This window comes from Camelus dromedarius, chromosome 21 (assembly GCF_036321535.1).
Source record: "Camelus dromedarius isolate mCamDro1 chromosome 21, mCamDro1.pat, whole genome shotgun sequence".
In the NCBI taxonomy this organism is placed as follows: domain Eukaryota; kingdom Metazoa; phylum Chordata; class Mammalia; order Artiodactyla; family Camelidae; genus Camelus; species Camelus dromedarius.
Genome location: NC_087456.1, coordinates 25835490 through 25855337, shown reverse-complemented (window position 1 = coordinate 25855337; position 19848 = coordinate 25835490). Strand labels below are relative to the sequence as shown.

The 19848-nt window shown below is 38.8% G+C and overlaps 1 long non-coding RNA gene across 1 annotated transcript in view; it reads right to left on the bottom strand.

Annotated features, from left to right (window-relative positions):
* Window positions 1-19848, bottom strand: part of LOC116148637 (uncharacterized) — a 192997-nt gene continuing 173149 nt past the window's right edge. Inside the window, exon 4 of the long non-coding RNA XR_004132133.2 lies at window positions 1-141. This is a non-coding gene — a long non-coding RNA (uncharacterized LOC116148637). The remainder of the gene's footprint in view (window positions 142-19848) is intronic.

Below are 19848 nucleotides of genomic sequence, written 5' to 3'. Positions count from 1 at the left end.
ACTTACCCCTCACAGGCAACAACGTCCAGGGAGGTTGAAGAGCTCCAGCGGGGACCACGAGGGAGGGGCTTCTCTGCTATTTTCTTCTTTATCACAATTACATGCAGGGGCCGTGGAGGTCTTGGAGATTTTCTCCAACTCCTGTCCAAGGAAATAGCCCGCAATCAGAAGAAGACATCCATTCATCCCTGCTGACACATTTTTAGATGACCCAACAATGAAAGTGTTCAAAAATGGAACAGATATTTCACATGCAAACTGCTTCTTAAACTTCAAAGCAGATGTAGACTGCCTAGTGCTCTTATGTCATAAAGATTCTGATCCAGTAGATCTGGGACAGGGCCCGAGATTCTACTTCTCCAACCAGCTCTTGGGCAATGCTGCTGGTCTTCAGACCATACTCTGAGGTTAACATCCAGAGCATCAGTTTTACGGTGGCTGCCTGGAAGGCCAAGTTGAAACAGAAGATTCAGACGCTAAATTCTGGTTTTGGGGAACAGGGCGACACCATCTATGAATGAACTTTTTCATGGTGGTGATGGTGGCAGCTAAATAATGCCAGCTTTTTGTCACTCTTAGGCAGTCGTCACCACTCTGTTTTGGGGGATGGCAAGTCCTAGTGTTTACAATATTCCCTTACTTCCAGGAGAACTTAGACTGCATACTGATGAGATAATAAGGTGGTATAATTATGCAGAATTTTTTGCCAATGGAGGACGTTCCAACAGAAAGGTTAAGTGTGGCAAGGAAGGTCAAGGGGAAAATCAAGAATACACGTTAGTTTTTCTGTCTCCTAAAATGTTTCTATGATTACATTAGCCTGCAGCTCATTTTGGGTATCAAATGTATGTGAAATCCAGGCAGAAAATAAATATGAGCTACTCATGCTCTTAAAAATCCTGTGTATAAAAATTCATGCTTCTGTTACAAAAGATAAATTAGGGAGAAATTATTCATGTTTAAAAAGAAATCTTCATAGTAAATTCAGTAAATATGTTTTAGAATAAATTCATTCTATAAAATTATATGCACAGTTTTTATGGAACATCTTATACCTGTAGGTCCACAGGGGTACACCTGTAGTAATAATGCTGCTGAAAACTGGATAGATACGTTACTGGTTTGGAGAGAGCACTGGAATGGATTTGGAACCCCTAAACTACTACTATCTAAATTACATGACCCTGGGCAAGATATTCTGAGTGTGTGTGTGTGTGTGTGTGTGTGTGTGTGTACCTGTGTGCACACACATCCATGCATGTGAAGAATAATAATATTTGCCCTGTATATAGCACTGGGTTATAGTGAGACTAAAATAAGATAGTGTGAAACTGAAAACAACTGTACAAATGTAAGTCATTACTTTTATAATAACAATCTTCTCAAGATGTTAACTCATATACCATAGCACCAAACACTTAACAGTTTGTCTTGTGTAAGTTGGTGGTGGGAGGGCTTAAGCTCATAAACATAGTTGTACTGTCAGGCTCTGGGATTACAGGCAACTAGTCATTAATTTCACAGTTTGTGTCTGTGTGGGTGTGTTTGTGTGTGTGTGTGTGTGTGTGTGAAGTGAGAGAGAATGAGAGAAAATGAGAGTGAGGGAGACAGAGAGAGACAGAGACAGAGAGAGCAGTGCTGCTGAAGGATAATATCCTTTTGACAAATGTGGCATTAATGATAGTACCCAATACTTGTTAATCAATAAAAACTTATGCAGTAACAAGAGGAAATAAAGTCAGTTAGCCACCAAGCTGGGATTATCCTAAGAAGCAAGGTAAATAAATAGTCAATTGGCATCAATAAGACCAGTCAAGTAAGATATACTATTAGAAAGCCAAACAATCAGGAGATAAAAAATTCAGTGTTTTAACAACTAAAAATTGCAAGTTGACAACCTAATTTGGTTAGTTTTTTTTTTAATTTAAAATACCAGTGTTACACCTCAGAAATTAATTTCCAGGATTCATCCAAGTGCACCTGAAATGAATGCTATTAAATTGATCTAAAGGTTTTTACAAAATGGTAAATTAATTAGTCCATAGATTACAAAAATAGTTGCAAACTATTTCCCATTGCCATGACTACAGTAAGGACCACAGACTAGTTTTCTCCACAATGCTCATGAACCCCTAAAAGTCTTCTCTCCTCAACCACTGACTCATGGAAGTTCAGAGTAACACTTGATTACCCATTTCCAAATTATCATTGCAACTGAAACCAACCCTCTGCAAAGTTCCAAAGCAGGAGAAGCGTACTGCTAGTTGCCTCGGTTTCTCCTTTCTAAATCCCTTCCTATATTTCCATCCATCCCAGGTGTTAAATCTCCTTATTCTTCTCCTGGTTATCAGAACAAAATGGAAACTCTACCCAGACGTGTCAAATATCTGGTGGAAGTCTGAGTAGTCACTTTTCCCAAGAGTATTTGTACTTTAGTAAGAATCAAAACCTGAACACCCTGCAAACAGGACTTACACAGGCAGGGGTAAGTTGTGCTGATGGCCAAAGGCTGATCTGAAAGCAGAGATAAGTCATCGAGGTTTAAGAAAGACTTGGTTTTCTGCCCCTACATTAATTCTCTACAGGGGCCTAAACTTTTCCCCATTTTTTTGTCACTGTACCTGGAATTCTATCAAGTACAGACATATATGTATTGACAAGTATACTCTTCTAAAAGGCCACTATTATGAGAGTTATGTCTCACTCAGTACATGTTGTCGTAACTGGATGCTTTCCTCCTTGTACTGATGACTCCAAAAACCTACGGTGAATTTAGGATCGGGAGCTGGGGGCCTAGAGATCTAGGGGAAGGGGAAGGAGGCTGGGTGTGAGGGGACACACAATATTGGCAGGTCTCATAAACTAACAGGCAAGACGGATACAGGTGTCGGGACCTAGGCAGGCCCTCCACTGTAAAGGTGTATCTGTAAATCTAACATCAGAGCAGTGGTAGATGTCCGAAGTAGGGGAGACAGGTGAGATTCACAGGAATAACAAGTGGTGGGTGGAAACTAGGTTGAAATTCACTGCGTGTTAGCACATGGTGATGGACACGGTTAACTTTGAAGATTATAGTAAGCCATTCTGGGCGTTTGGACATTATAAATTTAGACATCAGGCAACAGAGCATGGAAACCCAGACAGACAGTGTAGGCCATAAAAGTAGCAATACAGCTTCAAGAAAGAAATCCCGTTATCTTAGCAAATATTCTCTGTCACCTTTAATTTGCTTTAGCTTTGGTATGTTCTTGTTAGGATAGGAGCTATGTCCCAAGATCGGCCGGCTTAGGTTTAAAGGTGGAACAAGCACATTCAAGTAGGGAAAAACGGGTGCTGCATCCTGTTGATATTGATCTCCTCAACTTTTTTCTGTTTAGTGGCAGACTGACTCTGAGTCAATGGCTGAGCTGCAAAGACAGGCAGAAGAGAACAGGATAAGCATGCGATGCACTAAACAGGAACATTCCCAAATAAATGGAAAGTGGGCCTCTCTTCACAAGCAACAGAAAATCCACCACCCAGTGGTAGAATAATTGTTAGTTGTAGATCTACAGTGCGGGGCATGGAAAGGGAGGAGGGGTATTTTTGTGCTGTAGACCCTCTTTGGGACCCCTCGATGTCTCAGCACTCAGATGGGCACTGACTTGAGCCACATGTAAAGTTGCCCTGCATGTGAAGAGATTTAGGCACCAGGATGATGTCCCAGGAGATTAAACACAGAAAACACGGCAACTGAAATATTTTACAGGATCAGAAATGAATCATACTTGAACACCAGAAGCAAAAGTAATAGATTCTACAATGCAGTTACCTAGACTTGGGGTCTACTGGGACAGTAAAGTAATAAAAATGCTCAGTGACTTTATTAATAATCACATTACTACAAAACAATCAGGATTAGATAATGTTCACTTTCTGCTATCAAAGAGCAGCCACTTTTCTACGGGGAATTCAAAGACATACTAAAGCCTATTGGAGACGCCTTCTGCAAAACAGCTCACCAATTTACCAGGTGTGAACTGAAACATGAAGTGAGTTTCTAAGGAGAAAATAGCACATACATGCTCACTTCTTGTCCACTTAAAATAATTAACTGCTACTTGAAAACAGTTTCAATTCAAGGGATTTAGTATTTAAAATGGAGTAATCCCTTTGCTATTACACCCTGAAATGTCCTGGAGAAACAAACACATATATACACACACACACACTTTGTTTAATTAGAGCAACCTGGGCTGTTGCTTTTTATGAATATGTCTTTTAAATATAGTTTTTGCTTTTCTATAATATAAACAACTGAGAATAAAGTATTGAAAGTTCTTTAAACGACAGCCTCTAAGAAGTAAGATAAAAATAATCAATTGCCCTAGACGTGTAGGAAAAGATTTATTACATTCAATACATAAGAGGAACGGTGGCAAGTGTAATTCACAGCCACACAGAAGCCATCCAGTGGCGTCTCAGGGCTGGGATTCGGTAGCAAAGCCCGTGGCACGCCTCGAGCTCTCTCTAGTTAAACTCGGTCATGGTTCCAGCTCAGTGAGTCACAGATGGGAAAATAAAGTAGAAGATTCCGACATGTGTAGGGCAGTCAACTGGGGAAGCATCTAAGTTTCTGGTGGAGGTAATACCAGCCAACCAACGTGGGGGGAAACACCACTCACTTTTTGCGCTGTACTTAGAGGACAAAGAACCAGCTTTGATTTAACCAGGTTTCAGTAAGAATCACTAGAGCATTCCTTAACCGCTTTACTCATTTAACGAAGAGAGTGAAAATTCTCTTTCAACAGCCTCGACGACTGGTAACTGTCAACGTCAATAAATGGAAGTATATCCAAAGTTAATGAGTTTACGTGAATTAGGTTATAACTTTGAGCCTGCCTGCTCTTCCATAGGCAAAACCCAAAGGCAAACAATGTTTGAACCATCCCACCCCTTCTCTGACATTCCACATGATCTTGGTCAAATCACTGAACATTTTTCGATTCAAACCTTCTTTCCCAGAGAAAATTAGGAAGCTCTCTCCGTGTAAATTGTAGTGGTTTGTGAAAAGCCATCTCAGTTGTTTTAGTTTTAAAATATGGTACTAATGAGTGAAAGGCCTCGCAGTTAATCTCTGGGTGGGCCATTTAACTTTGTTCTGTTACATGACCACACACTTTATCTTAACCAAGGACTTGGATCTAATAAAATATCAACTGGGTTCAAATTTACTTCAGAAATGATTCTGATGCTCTAATCGAATTCTGGTTCAGTGGCTTTCAAAAATACAGTGTTGGTTTCTGTTCAGAAGTTCTCACTGGATTTTAAAACAAAACAAAACAAGAATAATTTTGGCATTACTTCTTTGTAAATGATGCTCAGCTCCACTCAGGGCTCATTTAATCAGAAGCTCACTCCCACTTTGAGGATATAAACTGGGTTTACAGTTGGAAATGGTTCAATTCTCACTTCTAACCTGAAGTCGATACCTCATAAATAGACACTTCCAGCCACAAGAGGAACAAGGTAGGAGAGAGTGAGAAGATTCAGTGCATTTCTTTAACCTACGCTGCAAAGATAAATCCAACTGCAAGTGGAACAATCACATCACGTTATATGAATCAGGACTCCCTGGGACCCGCTCACAAAGCTGCTGTATCTCTGTCTCCCCCCAGTATTTCTAAACTAGCTCAGTGGGAATACTCCTCTCACTTAGCATCAAACCTTGAGCAGCCTTATGATTTCCTGGTCACTTTTATAAAATAAGAAAAAGATGAGAACACAATCTGGATTCAGTCATTAGTTGTGCCTAGTGACAATCTCTGTAATAACCAAAGCTTCAAATTTGATTTAAATCTAAGTGTGCTGCGCTCCCCGGTGTCCACCCCAGCGGGTTCTGCCTTGGGTGGGTTCCTGGTACAGAAGAGGTCTGTCCTTCCTCTTCACCCCATGTTTGCCCCCTTCAACACAGACATGGGGAATGTGGGTTAGATCTCAGCAAGCGGTTCTGTGCTAGATAGCTGCCCACTCTCTGCACCTGGCGGATTTTTAAAGCCGACTTTTTCTCTCGTGGAAATTTCTGTGAGCTTCAGAGAGCAGAGAGCAGGGACCTCATCTATTTTGGTGCATCCCTCCCAGTGTCTCATGCATAATATGAATGGTAAAACCCACAGAATACTGTGATGGAAGTTAGGAGTAAACATATGTAACTGCATGCATCCATTATATAGGGGTAGAGAGACTGCATGAATCAAGGGGATAATCCCACACGGGTTTCGGAGGTAATCAGCCTTGAGCAGAATGTTAGTTGCTAGAGGATAAGAAAGGTCATTCCAGGCACTGAGAACAGCATTCAGTTGCCTGAGAGGGAAAGAGATATGGCAGGTATGGGAGGAGGATGTGAGGGACTTTCCCAATGGGGCTAAATCAATCTCTAGCCGGAAATCAGAACCTGGGAGGTAAGGGAATAATATTCATTACGGACAATCAGAAGATTTGAACCTGATTCAAGAGGGAATTGGAAACCCACATGGAGGTTTAAGAAAGAAAATTAGCTAATTAAAATATTGAGGGGGATGATTTTTAGAATGGAGGAGGAGGGGACCAGGAAAGAGGATCCTGCCTGTAAGCTCTCTAGAGAACCAGGTCTGGTAAAAATAGGTCTTGTGAAATCTGGATGGTCTCATATTTTCCAGCTCAAAGAGATAAACAATATTTCCCTCTGTATTTTTCATCATTTTAAATTTCTTCCTATTCTCCCATATTCTAGGAACAGGCCCTTCCCTAGTGATTGCTAAAGGATGAGGAATCTGACAATTTCGGTATATGGTCATGACATTTTTCAAATGGGGCCTGTGAGTGACATGAACAAAATGTGGCTTCACAGTGAAAGGTAGCATTTGAATAACGTAACATCTAAAGTCCCAAGAGGAAGTGCTCATCGATGGTCTATGGAAATAGAGAGCTTTTCTTCTCCCCTTGGACAGTGGAGCCATGGAGGGTGTCATGAGCATGCGCCTGAGGGTACTTCGCAGAGTGCTGTAAAGCACTGCACGGAGCCTCTGAGCTCCAGTCGTGGTTTACGTTATTCCATCGGTCCTGTGAGTTATGACTTCCATTGTCCCAACAGACAAACTGAAGTTCAGAGAGATTAGGTGACTTCCTCAAGTCAAACAAATAAAAAACTGGAAACGCAGGGCCTCAAATCCAGATCATCTGACTCGAAGTTCTGGGCTCTTTTCCTCAACACCAAACAATTGGCATAAACAACTATTCATGAGTTAGTCATTCTTCTTCTTCTGCCTGTTTCATTTTATTAAATCATAACCCCACGTCCTGGGGACAACGCGTGACTACACTGTTAGGGCAAATTTGTTAGTATGGACATGCCATGTTAAGTCATGAGGAGGCTAACTCAGTCACCCTTTCTTTGATTGATTTTTGGTAGAGAAATAGTGGACTCTGTTGTGGTTGGCCTTGTGACATGTTGTAAACATTAACATGCACTATATTAACCAACTATAAAGAGCTGTCATCTTTTAAATGCTTGTTAAAGAATGAAAGCATTAAGCTACATTAATATTAATAGTTTAATTTTCAATAGCCACAATGATGACAGTCACTAAACAGCTCCTTGAAGGACTTGGAAACTAATGAAAGAAAGACATAATTAGACAAGGAAACATCTAATGGGTAGGATTTGGGATGGTCTTAGCAATTCAAAGTAAACCTAGAAAAGACAACATTCTATTAAGTGTCACTTATCTGACTTTTTTCCTTTTAGGCATCAGAAGCTGGATAGGAATTATTTAAGGAGCATGCAAACAACAGATTAAATACTATCTGATCAATTCTTTACCTTGAGATCTTACAAATACTATAAATCAGTTACTGACAATGAGGAAAAAATGCACTTTATGGGGCACAGTTGCATACAATTGTAATGAGTTTTAAAAAAAGTCACTGACAGTACTCTTAGATATGCAAAGAAAATTTAATTTCTGTAATTTTCTCTAACCCTAATCTTCCTTAGAGGCCTCCACCTTGTCAATAGGGAAAAAGACACGTTATTCAATTTCATAAATATGCTCTGTCCAGTCATTTCATTTCAGTATTTCAGATGTCCTGAGCTCCTCTTGGAGGACAATGCTTGGTATCAGTGGGGAAGCTTCACAGCGCCCTGTTCCCTAGCTTGGAAAAGGATAGAGGGCATAGATTTTGGGTCCTTCCATTTTCTGAGTGATGTGGCTATTCTGGCTGGTTCTTTGGGCTAGTGATGGCGGAAGTAAAACTGAACCCTGACTGACATGCTGGCATCCACCTCAGCAGGCTGTGGTCCCAGACATTTGTCCCAGCTATTGGGTCCCCAATACATGGCAGCCTCTTTTTTCCATTCCTAGACCCCTGCTTGTCCATTGTGCCTCTCAGCACTCTGCTCTATTTCATAGAAGCAAATGGGGACATCTAAATTTTTTACATGCCACACATTGCATGAGAAGCCAGGATACTGTTGGGGGCTCATCTATCCAGATACCATCACCTACCAATTGTGCAATTTTTCCCATGGTAATGAGGTGGCTCCACTGTTTGAAACCCTCACATATTTTCCTCCCCTCTTACTTCTGTTCTTGGTCTCCTCCTTATTAATTTGAATATATCCACCATGGCCCCACTTTGGATTTCCATCTTAAGAAAGAGAAAGCAAAAATATGAGAATGCTTCCACATGCTACATTTAACCCCCTTCTTCCCACAAGTCACGTGGGTAGAAGAGCTGGGCTTTTCATTTTTTTTTCCACTGGCACAGATTTCTCTTATGTAAAATTTTGTGATTAAATCAGCCAAACTTTTGATGTGAAGGAATCTAAAGATATTTAAGAATCCTCTGCTCTCCTCCCAAGACATCTGGCATTCCCGAAGTCAGCATTGACACCCGAAGGCTACTGATAATGCTGTTTTTTGTTATAGGCAATGAGACATAGCTCAGCTTTAGTGGCAAAGGTTGTAAGGGAACATGATTTAGTAGGGAAATGAAATACATTGGCTTAAATCTCCCTAAATCTCATTAAACCTCAAACTATAAACACATTAATGTGAGGTTTTGACAGAAAATTCCAGATTCTTCTCACCAAGTTTCCTGTGAAAATTATTCAGTCACATAATTCAGATGATTGGCATCTTCTGATCTGATCTGTTCTTCTCTTTTCCTAATTCTGATGATGGTTTTCTGTGTTTCATGTGGTTTTTGTTCATTGCTAGTCTGCACCAATCCCTTCCTTCTCTTGTTTCCCTTTTTCATCTTTCAGTTTTTTGGTTTCTTCACTAATTTTCATTAACATGTTATCTTATTTCCATTTATAAAGTTATGCATGCTACTTACGGGAAAGATGCAAAATAAACAAATACAAATCTCCATATTCTAATCACTAATGTGCACTCTCCTTCTAAGCTGTGTTCTCTTCATCCAGCAAGTAAAATCAAAAGCGTTTCAGATCTTTTTAGAGAGAGGCGTAGGCCAAGTGAGAGTGGCTTCCACACACTGGGAAGCAACACAGAGTTTTGACATTTCCTAGAAAATGGCATTAACACATCAGCAGTGCACTAAATGTTCCTGCTAATCCATTTCATGCTCTCTGGTACACATGCGAAAACTTGCAAGATGGATTATAACACTTAGAACTGGAAACAATCTTATTACAATATTATTATCTAAGAAACACACATTTGTGTATGTTTTAGCAAAAAATTATTCTTGCCAGCATGCACTGATTTATCTCTCTTCACAGGCCTGTTGTACTTATGTGTATTGTGTTATATTTCTTCAAATCCCTAGGCAAACAACCCTTACACAGGTACTAAAAATTGAAGAGGCACAAAATAAACACGGAGATCATGGAGTTGACAGCTGCAGGAGGCTGCTCCTTTTTCCTTGGAAAAGAAGCCCAGAGGAGCTGACATTCAGACCTCTGGGGCGGGGGAGGTGCTGCCCAGCTGGTACTGATGTCTCTAAAGAGGCATGATGTGGCCAATTCTGTGAGTGGCGAAAAGGCTGCAAACTACCATCAGTGGCTGCAGCTTGAATGAACTGCTGCTTCCAGGATGAAGAAATGTTGCTAGAGTAACGCTGACCAGGAATAGGAAGCAAAATCAGAGACAGGAAGTAATGTGTCCTCTCTGCCTCCTCCAGCCTGGAGGCTTTGCCTAGTGCCCACTAACAGCAGAGGCTACCAGGGAGCAGCTGGCAAAGCAGAAATGTGGCTTCCAGAGTCCCAAATCTTGCATCGTAGAGTGAGCACAGGAGAGTGGGTTGAAACTGAGAGACAATAAATAGCATAATAATTGGCTCATTCGGCTAGACTATGAATTTCTACAGAGCAAGGACAATTTTACACATAGGATGAACGTATAACCTCCACTATAGTATGTGTTGTGATATTAATGGAGACAGCAGGTGTTTAATTTTTAAAAGATTAACTAATAACTGTCAAATACACATTTTATTTTACACTGTGCTTATACATTTATTTTGTTCAAAGAGTTGCTAAAGAATTATCAGTGTGGATTTAGCCATCTGTTAATATTGAGATGTATTTATTCATTTATCTAAAAAATTAGCAATATTATATACTAAGCTGTGGTCTGAGGGATTATAAATTAAGGGATAACCTAAGAAAAGTGCAGTTGTCAAAGACACCTGTTGCACACAAAGCCGTATAATACACTGAAAGTCTAATATAAACAGTGTTAGGGTTTGTCTTGTGTTTTGTTTTTTGCTGCAATGTCCAATCATATCGTCCCTCCTGTACACCCTCCACTCCCTGGTAAGAGGTAGATAAGTAGACTTTTCTGAGATAGTCAATGAAATGTCATGTAAAAGGTGTGCCAAGGAAATTGTTCCCCAAAGTCCAACATTTAGCTCAACAGTAACAAGTGATATAACTTGGAAAAGTTATCTAACTTTCTCGAGTCTCAAATAAGGAGCCCTAATGATCTCTTCCATGCATTTTCCTCCTGAGGCCACATTCTTATCAGTTCAATAGTAGAAAGGGGATAATACGCAATCACATTATCAAAGAGTTCACACACCTTTATTCTTCTCATAGCCATGCATATGCAATGTATAAAAATGAGAAATACAATAATCATGTTTTGATAAATTAAGTAGCTTTACTGACACCTGCATTCTTCTGCACTTTCTCCTCCCTTCGCTGTTCACAGTCGGTATGCAAACTTTGAGTCGACAAAAATAGTGCAGGAGGCTGTCCGCATCTTGCCCTTTTTAGACTATCAAGCTCATCCCCATCTCGGCATTTCCGAACACGTGTTGCTGTTCTGCCGGAAACCCTCTTTCTCCATAGTTTGTTTCCACACTTGAGTTAAGTCTCTGTTCAAATGTCACCTCCTCAGAAAGACCTATCAATTCCATTCTACCCAAATTCTACCACTGCCTCTCTCTGCTTCCTCCTCTTGCTTTAGTCTTCTTCATTACACTTAACAATATCTGAAGCTATATTTATTTATCTGTGTTTCCTTGTTTGTCACGTCTCTCCACTAGAAAGTGTGCTTATACAACAATAGAAATTTTATCTGTTCATTGTGATTCTGAGTGACCAGAGGAGTGACTGACACAAAATAGGTGCTCAATAAAATATACACTATGCTTTTTTCCTATTCTATTTCTTTTACATCTCAACTCTGGATTACTTAAACAAATTTTGATTGAATTATTATGTATACTTGGAACTATTCTAGGAAGTCACAATAAACAATGATTATGATATAGATTTTGCCACCTAAGAATTTGTGATCTGGACACTAGATATATCAATTTGTCATGAGAATAGCTTCCATTTCATACTCCAGAAGGAGTCACAATGAGATCTGAAAGGGTATAGTGGTGTACTAGAACTCTGCTAGTTACAAGAGACAGCAGCCACTCAAACTTGCTTAAGCAAAAAGGAGAGTTTATTCAATCATATAACTTCCAACTGGATATGAATGCCCAGGTGATGTCATCAGTAATATTTCTTCCAGTCCTGTCTGTGCTTTTCTATGAGGATTCTTTGGCAGGTTGTCCCCCGGAGGTAACAAAGAGACCACCAGGAGCTCTAGGCTATATTCTGTTGGCAACAAGAGGGGGGTTTTTCCTCCCAACGATTCCAGGAAGACTCACAATTGGCAAGACTTAGATCATAAGTTGTGTGCCCATCCCTGCACCCATTATACAGGCCAGTCTGGTCAAGTCTAGGTTTTGAGTTTCACATTTGGCTTCAGGGGATGGGTTCACAGTCTGAGAATGGGTAAGCATCAATTCCATGGGAAATAATGGGTTTTTTCTTACTAAACAAGGATGCTGTGGGGGGCAAAGAGCATAGATGTCTACTACAAACTCTGTATTTATACCACAAGCTCAGTATATTATGTGCTCACATTTCCTTTGATTTATTAATAGCATCTCAGAGAAGCTATTAAAGAAAGAATAATGTCACCTAAGTGGCAGAAGAAGAATGTAAGATTATTCCATCTAGTATGATTCATAAAGAGTAGAAAATTCAATACAAGCAGTTTGCCAGTAGGAAGAGATGATGGTTATCCAATTAATAAAAAACAACTCTGCACGAAACAAAATAATGAATTTAGTGGAGAAGAATGAGATTGCTAAGGTCGGCATAATGAAGTAATCAATTGTTGCTTTAAAGATAAGTTGGGAGGCAACACGGGTTCCGATGGCATAGTCAAGTTCACCATGTGGGTGTGATGCTTGGTCCTGTCCTGTCTCTATTGCTGTCCTTTCCACCTCCCTAAAATACACTCTTTACCTGGTTAAGACAACACTAATGCAAGACACATTACGCACTAATAATACTAAAAGCGAAAACGAACTTCTAATAGCTAAAATGTATTAGTATGTATATTGGAAATCCTCTACTGTATTAAATCGCTTAATTCTCACAACAATGGCAGAAACAGACATTATTATTACTATTATTATCTATGAGGACACTGAACCCAGAGAGGCTAGGTAACTCGTCCAAGGCTACACAAGTGCCAGAACCAGAATTTAAACCCACGCTACCATTGCCAAGGAACCGCTTAAGCCTGTGCCTTGACGAGGATACCCCTGATTTTTCCAGCCCACATTTATTGCTTCATTCTCTGCCTCATGTTATGCTTGTTGCTGCGTAAAACAATTAGCGTTTTACCGTGTTTTCCTGAACCTGCGAAGTTCTCCTCTGTTACACCCAACTTTCTTTTCTCACAGTTTAATCCTTGCCCGTCTTGTCCATCCAACTCCAGCACTAAGGTAAATGAAAAAGTAGTAACTTGAGTTTTGAATTTATTCCCCCTTTCCAAGCAACTAACATATTGCTAGATATAAAACAGCTACTCAGTATACACACAGTAATGAACTTCACTTACTGCACAGTTTTTTTATTCTCAATCATAAAGATACAACTATGGTAGTTTTCAGAAATGTAATAAAATCTTATTTTCCTTGTGTTAGCGTATCATCTTATTGGTGATCCCCCATGGTTTCTGAAGCTACAGAAGAATGAAGGACTGAGGTCATTCACAGCAGTGAGCACGGCTTATGAGACACAAGTATGAAAGGATATGTATAGTGATGGTGTGTTTTAAAGGTGATGTGAGGAGAATGTCATTTTTAAGTGAAGTAAGCCAGAAGGAGAAAGAAAAATGTCATATGAGATCACTCGTATGTGGGATCTAAAAAACAAAAAAACAAAAAAACACCCATAAATACAAAACAGAAACAGACTCATAGACATAGAATACAAACTTGTGGTTGCCAAGGGGGCGGGGGGTGGGAAGGGACAGACTGAGATTTTAAAATGTAGAATAGATAAACAAGATTATACTGTATAGCACAGGGAAATATATACAAGATCTTGTGGTAGCTCACAGCGAAAAAAAATGCGATAGTGAATATATGTATGTTTATGTATAACTGAAAAATTGTGCTCTACACTGGAATTTGACACAACTTTGTAAAATGACTATTACTCAATAAAAAAATGTTTAAAAAAATAAAGGTGATGTGAGCACTAGAGTTGAATAGAAAAGACAGGCAAGCTGCTGGGCTCTAAATTATGATGGATTTGTTTTTAATTGCAGTACCATCAGTTACAATGTGTCAATTTCTGGTGTACAGCACGATGTCCCAGTCATGCATATCCATATGTATATTTGTTTTCATATTCTTTTTCATTAAAGGTTATTACAAGATATTGAATATAGTTCCCTGTGCCATACAGAAGAAATTTGGTTTTTTTTTTGTTTTTTAGATTTATTTTTATATATAGTGGCTAACATTTGCAAACCTCAAATGGATTTTTTTTTTTACTGTTTATAGAATTTTTAGAAAATCAAGAAAATCTAGAGGAGAAGGAAACAACCATACATATTTTAAGGTAGTAATGATTTTCAATGAACGTTTATGATGTCTCAAAGCTGACACATTTTTTGAGAGTCTTGAAAGTGTAGCCTGGAACATACACAGTTCAGTCTGTGGAGCTGACGCTGTCTGAGGGGTTGAACCCTGATTCTGAGGAGAGGTTTACAAACTAAAGCCACACCAAATCAAACACAAAAACAAAGACAAACCTGCCATTGCCTCCAAGTAAATATATTGTGATGATAAGATTCTCTGCTTAAACACTTGATAAAAATCATACCTTCTGTCTCTTGCAACGTTTTGTAAAGAAAGAGAAGTATCTTAATAGTTTGCTTGACAGGTTTGAAGCTGCAGTCAGCGATTTGCTTCTTAATTTGGTGAGTTTTACATGCCAGGATCTGTCACCCCAAAGTAAGAAAGAAATGTGGTTGAACACCAATTACAGGTATATGTCAACATACCAGGGCCTTAGAAGAAATAACTCACATATAATTGACTATGTTTTGCCCTCTAAGAAGTCTGAAGAATAAAAGAAAAAAAAAAAAAACTCAGCTCAATCTAATTGCTCCAATTCCAAAACAATTCAAACTTTAATGCATACATAAACTTTTCTTTGTAGAATAAATTGTTAAGGCTTTTCATTGTTTTCTCAGGGGTTCTAGAACCACTATCCTGACTATCTGAGAACAAAAGTGCACACATAGAAAATTTGCCATTACTCATCTTGTAAGAATTAAAGTGAAAAATTTAAATCTGCCAAATCAGAGTATTAAACATAATTTCCACGCTTATTAGAGAGACTTTGTTTAGAAGGGTTTTTATCATTAAAAAAACATTGATTATAAGTATCCAAAATATTTCTTTTGAAAAACATCTAATCGTTTCATAATTTACTCCAAATATGATTTTATAAAATACATTATATTTTTTAAGCATTTTAGAAAATTGGATGAAAATATCAAATTAGTTTCTTTTTTTTTAATGAACTCTGTTAAGACTTAGATGGCCAATTCTTAAAATGAAGAACCCAAGACTTTTCTCTGCTGTGTCTTGTTAATTAGAATCTCTGATTTTGGGTCCTGACTGCCCAGTGCCTCCAGACAAGTACCCTTTTCAGTGTAATCTCCATCTTGCTGTCAGAATTGTGTTTATAAAATCAAATCCTCACACTTTTACATCAAAGTATCAGTGGCTTCTCCTTGTCTATAAAATGAAATTCAACATTTAAAAGACTTTCTAACATGCTTCAGTTTCAGATGTCAGCTCCATTTCCTGACACTGTAAGATGTGCACATAATAGGCCAGTCAACCCAACAATTTTCTGGTCTCTGGAGTTACTATGTTCTTTGACAGCAAAGTTCCTTTGCATATGACATCTTCTCTGGCTGGTATGCAATTAACATTTATGATAATAATGATAATAGTGACAAATATTCACTGAGAATTTTCTATCCAGTACTAACTGCTGAGCACTTCAAACAGATTATCTCTTTTGATTTTTTATTCACTATGAATATCCCCACTTCACAGATACAAAAAGAGGCTTGTAGAGAATAAGTTGAATGAAAGGTTGGAAGGTTTTTTTCCCACTTAAATGAACAAATGACCCATCATTTCGGAGAGCATGCTTAAACTCAGAAGTAAGGAATATGATTTTAATGCATTACGAAGGCATATGTTTCTTGGTCTTGAGGAAGTTACTTGCCTTCTATGGGCCGTGGCCTCTGTCATTTTCCCATCGGTGAAATGGAACAGTCCTGCGGGAGATCCTTTGACTTGGACTTCCTGCTACCCACTTGCTACAGGAACCTGGCAGGCTAACAGGGCCATGAGTCTACAGCAGATCTCAGATATCGAGTGTCATGTAAGCGCATGCAAAATAATCACTCTATAAATCCAACAACTCCACGTCTAAGTAAGTGAAGCCAAGAGTGTTACATTCAGAAACATTCCACCATGTGGACGGACCAGGCAAAACCATCCCTCCTACAGCTCTTGGCTCCTGTGACGCAGACAGAGTTTCTTTCCTGACCCCTGTGAACGCTGTCCAGCCATAAGTGGCAGACGTGGCAGAGAAGTAAAGAAACAAGCTTTATTACATGGGACTGGGGAATACTTTCCTGTGACCTCTTAAGGATTTCTGTGGGAATCCATTAGAATTTTGTTTGCTATCGTAAACTTTATGGCCATAGGACACCCTCGAGTGACCATATGGAGTGGAAGAAGATAGTTTCTGTAAAAGAAATACCTGTGTGACGGCCATGGAATTAGAATTGGTTAAACAACAGTGATAATAACATTATTGTTGAGTGAATGAACGGCAGCTAAAGTATACTGAGCTCTTAACTTTGTGTCAGGTTCTAGTCTAAGTACTTTGCCTGCATCACCTTTCTGAGTCTTTATCATAGGCCTGTGGAGGTAAATTCAGTAACTAATCTCATTTTACTGACAAGGGCTTAGGCACAGAGAAGTTAGATAACTCACTGGAAATCACGTTGCTAGGGAAGGGCAGAGCCAGAATTTTAACTCGGGCGGTTTGGCTCCAAGTTTTCCTCTCCAAAACCGAAGAAGATCTAAGTTGGGCAAAGCAACTCTTGCAGCCTTTCTAGCTAACTACATAAAAAAACTATCTGGCAGATTTTTTTTTTTTCCTGAAAGCCCAGAAATCAAGCAATCATTAGCACAGAACCGCCTTATTGTCTTCCTATTAATCCATTTAAGCATTAAACACTGGTTGTTTTGTTGAAATTTCCTGTTTACTTATTTTTCAGTGAATGGGATCCTCTTAAATAGGTCCTGGTTCTACAGGAAATTGTATGAACTGAAATTCCTCAAAGACAGTAGAGTCATATCTTCATTATCACATACAGTGATACCATTATTAGTCATTTGAAATGAAACATTAAAGAAATCTGTTTTATTTTCTTCTCAACAGAAAAATCCCTGTATTCCAAGCAGAATTTGACATATGACAGACTACAGTGGATAGGAGTGGAAGGGCAATTAGAATTATTAAAACACTTAACATGCGCATTTTAACTTAAAATCCATCAATTTCTCTACTTTAACTTAATAGAAAACATTAAAGCTTGTATTTATAACTATGTAATTATCAACTGTTCACAGAGCAAACATGTATAATTTTTATGGGGACCATAATTTAACTTATTTAAATGCTACTTGCTACGTGCTTCTCATGGAATATTGATCTTAATCAAAATGGTAATGCTACCCAGGAAAGCTAAATATTAACAGAGAATAAGTGAGAAAAGCAAAGTAAGTTCATCCAGTATGAGACATAAAAAAAAAAAAAAATGCCACATAGCCACGGCATAAAAAGAAAGAGTGGTGGTTCACTGTTCTACCTTTCAAAACTTTTTCTTTAATGTGACTAAAAATAATAGGGTTGGGACTTTGGACATCATTCACTTTACTATTGCATAAAACTTGAATAATCCCTATGAAGAAACGTGTTCATGTTTGAACTATTTTGGATTCTTGGATTTCTTTCTATATAGTGGACAATATATATGTGAATATTATTGTGACAGTCTTTATCTTCGTAAAAGTTGAACTGTTTTATAAAGCAGCCCACCTATGTACATGTTATAACAGTCAACAAACTTATTAAGTACCTACCATATCTATGGAGTTAGGCACAGTAGCGTAAATGAAATACGGCCTATGTCCTAACGTGGATTTCATTTATTTTTATGCAATATTATAGTCAGGTATATAGATGTCTGCAAGACCTGTTAAATGTGACTTAATGATCACGTGAAGGGATAAAGATTATATTTCTGTCTAACTACTCAGATAAAACACATAATAATAGTTTTCACATTGACTTCCACAAAGCCTATATAACCCTCACTATAGGCAGAACCAATATTTTTTCACGTGATATTTTGTCTAAAAAGGAATTCTGGAAATCAAATGATACATAAAAGAAAAACAGATTATGCTGAAATGTCATATGTCTAATCAAGATATAAAAATTAGTGGTATCAGCACAGGAAGGTAAAGACATAGTGTTACCTCAACTGAGGACCGTAGATGGCCTTCGGTCACAGCTCTTTTGGTTTCCTCTGACCAGAAATCCCACAGTCTACTTGCTGGTCAGTGAGAACTGGATGCAAGTTCTGTCCTATTCACTTTCTAGGTGTGAGATCATGGTTAAATTGTTTTAATTCTCTGAACCTTAGTTCTCTACTATGTAAAATTAAGGCTTATTATACATCCATAATAGAGTTATCATAAAAAGTGAACAAAATAATTAATTTTAAAACACTTCACAAAATACATGGCATTATAAGTAGGTGATCAGTATTTTTGTTTGAATGTGACTCTAAAACACATGACAGAGATAGGTTTCACTTATTTTACTCAACAGACGTGTCCGTTATCTACTGCTATGCAACAGACTGGCTTAAAACTTAGGAATTCAAGACTGGCTTAGCTGGATGGATGTGGCTCAGGGTCTGTCAAACGAATTCAGTCAAGAAACTGGCCAGGGTCAAGGCATCTGAAGAACTCACTTCCAAGATGGCTTGCTCACATGACTGGCAATGCGGCACTGGCTGTTAGCAGGAGGCCTCAGCTTCTTCCCACATGGACCTCAATATAGGGCTGTTGTGTGTCCTCATAACATGGTGGCTTGCTGCCTCCCAAACAAACTATCCAAGAGATGGGAGGGCAGAAATCATGATGAAATAAACTTTATAAAGACCTTGCCTTGGCAATCATACTTTATCACACTCCACGATATCCTACTGGTGGCACAAATCAGTACTTTTTTAATGTGGCAGGGCACTACACACAAGAAGGAAAAGGAAAAGCAAAAGTCATCGGGGCCCTGTTGGAGGGTAGCTATCACAGTACACTTCAGGGATTCAGGTGCAAATGGCTTAATATCAGGAGAACAACGTGTACTATTAAGCACTGCCATCATATGGAAACTTCTGAGGTCTTCAAGAACAGATTTCTGGTCATTTAGGGATTCCTTAGGTGAGGGTTTCTGAGGCTCTAGAAAAACACCATTATTAAAATTTGCTGCTTCCTTAGACCCACATTCCCACAAGGTGCAAACGTTCCTTCCTCAGCTAATTTTTTTCATCAGAAGGTACTCATCATATTCCCATGTTTGGTCTCAATGATCAACAGACCTGGCTCAGTAGTTTCTTAAAGGTTTGCAGAACCTTGACCTATGGTTCAAAGAAGCTTTACCTTCTAGTTTAGAGAAGCCCAAATGATCCCTACATGTACTGCATCTTTGTAACCACAAGCAACTGGAAGGCCATTCAAGGCATCTTTACTAACCTTAATGGATTATAGAAAAGCAGTATCTGGACTCTACTCTCAGAAACCAGATTAATACAGAATTTTTGAGTGTCTCCTCCAAGCAAGGGCATGTGAATGAGACACAATGTATTAGCCACAAACTCGAGCACTAGT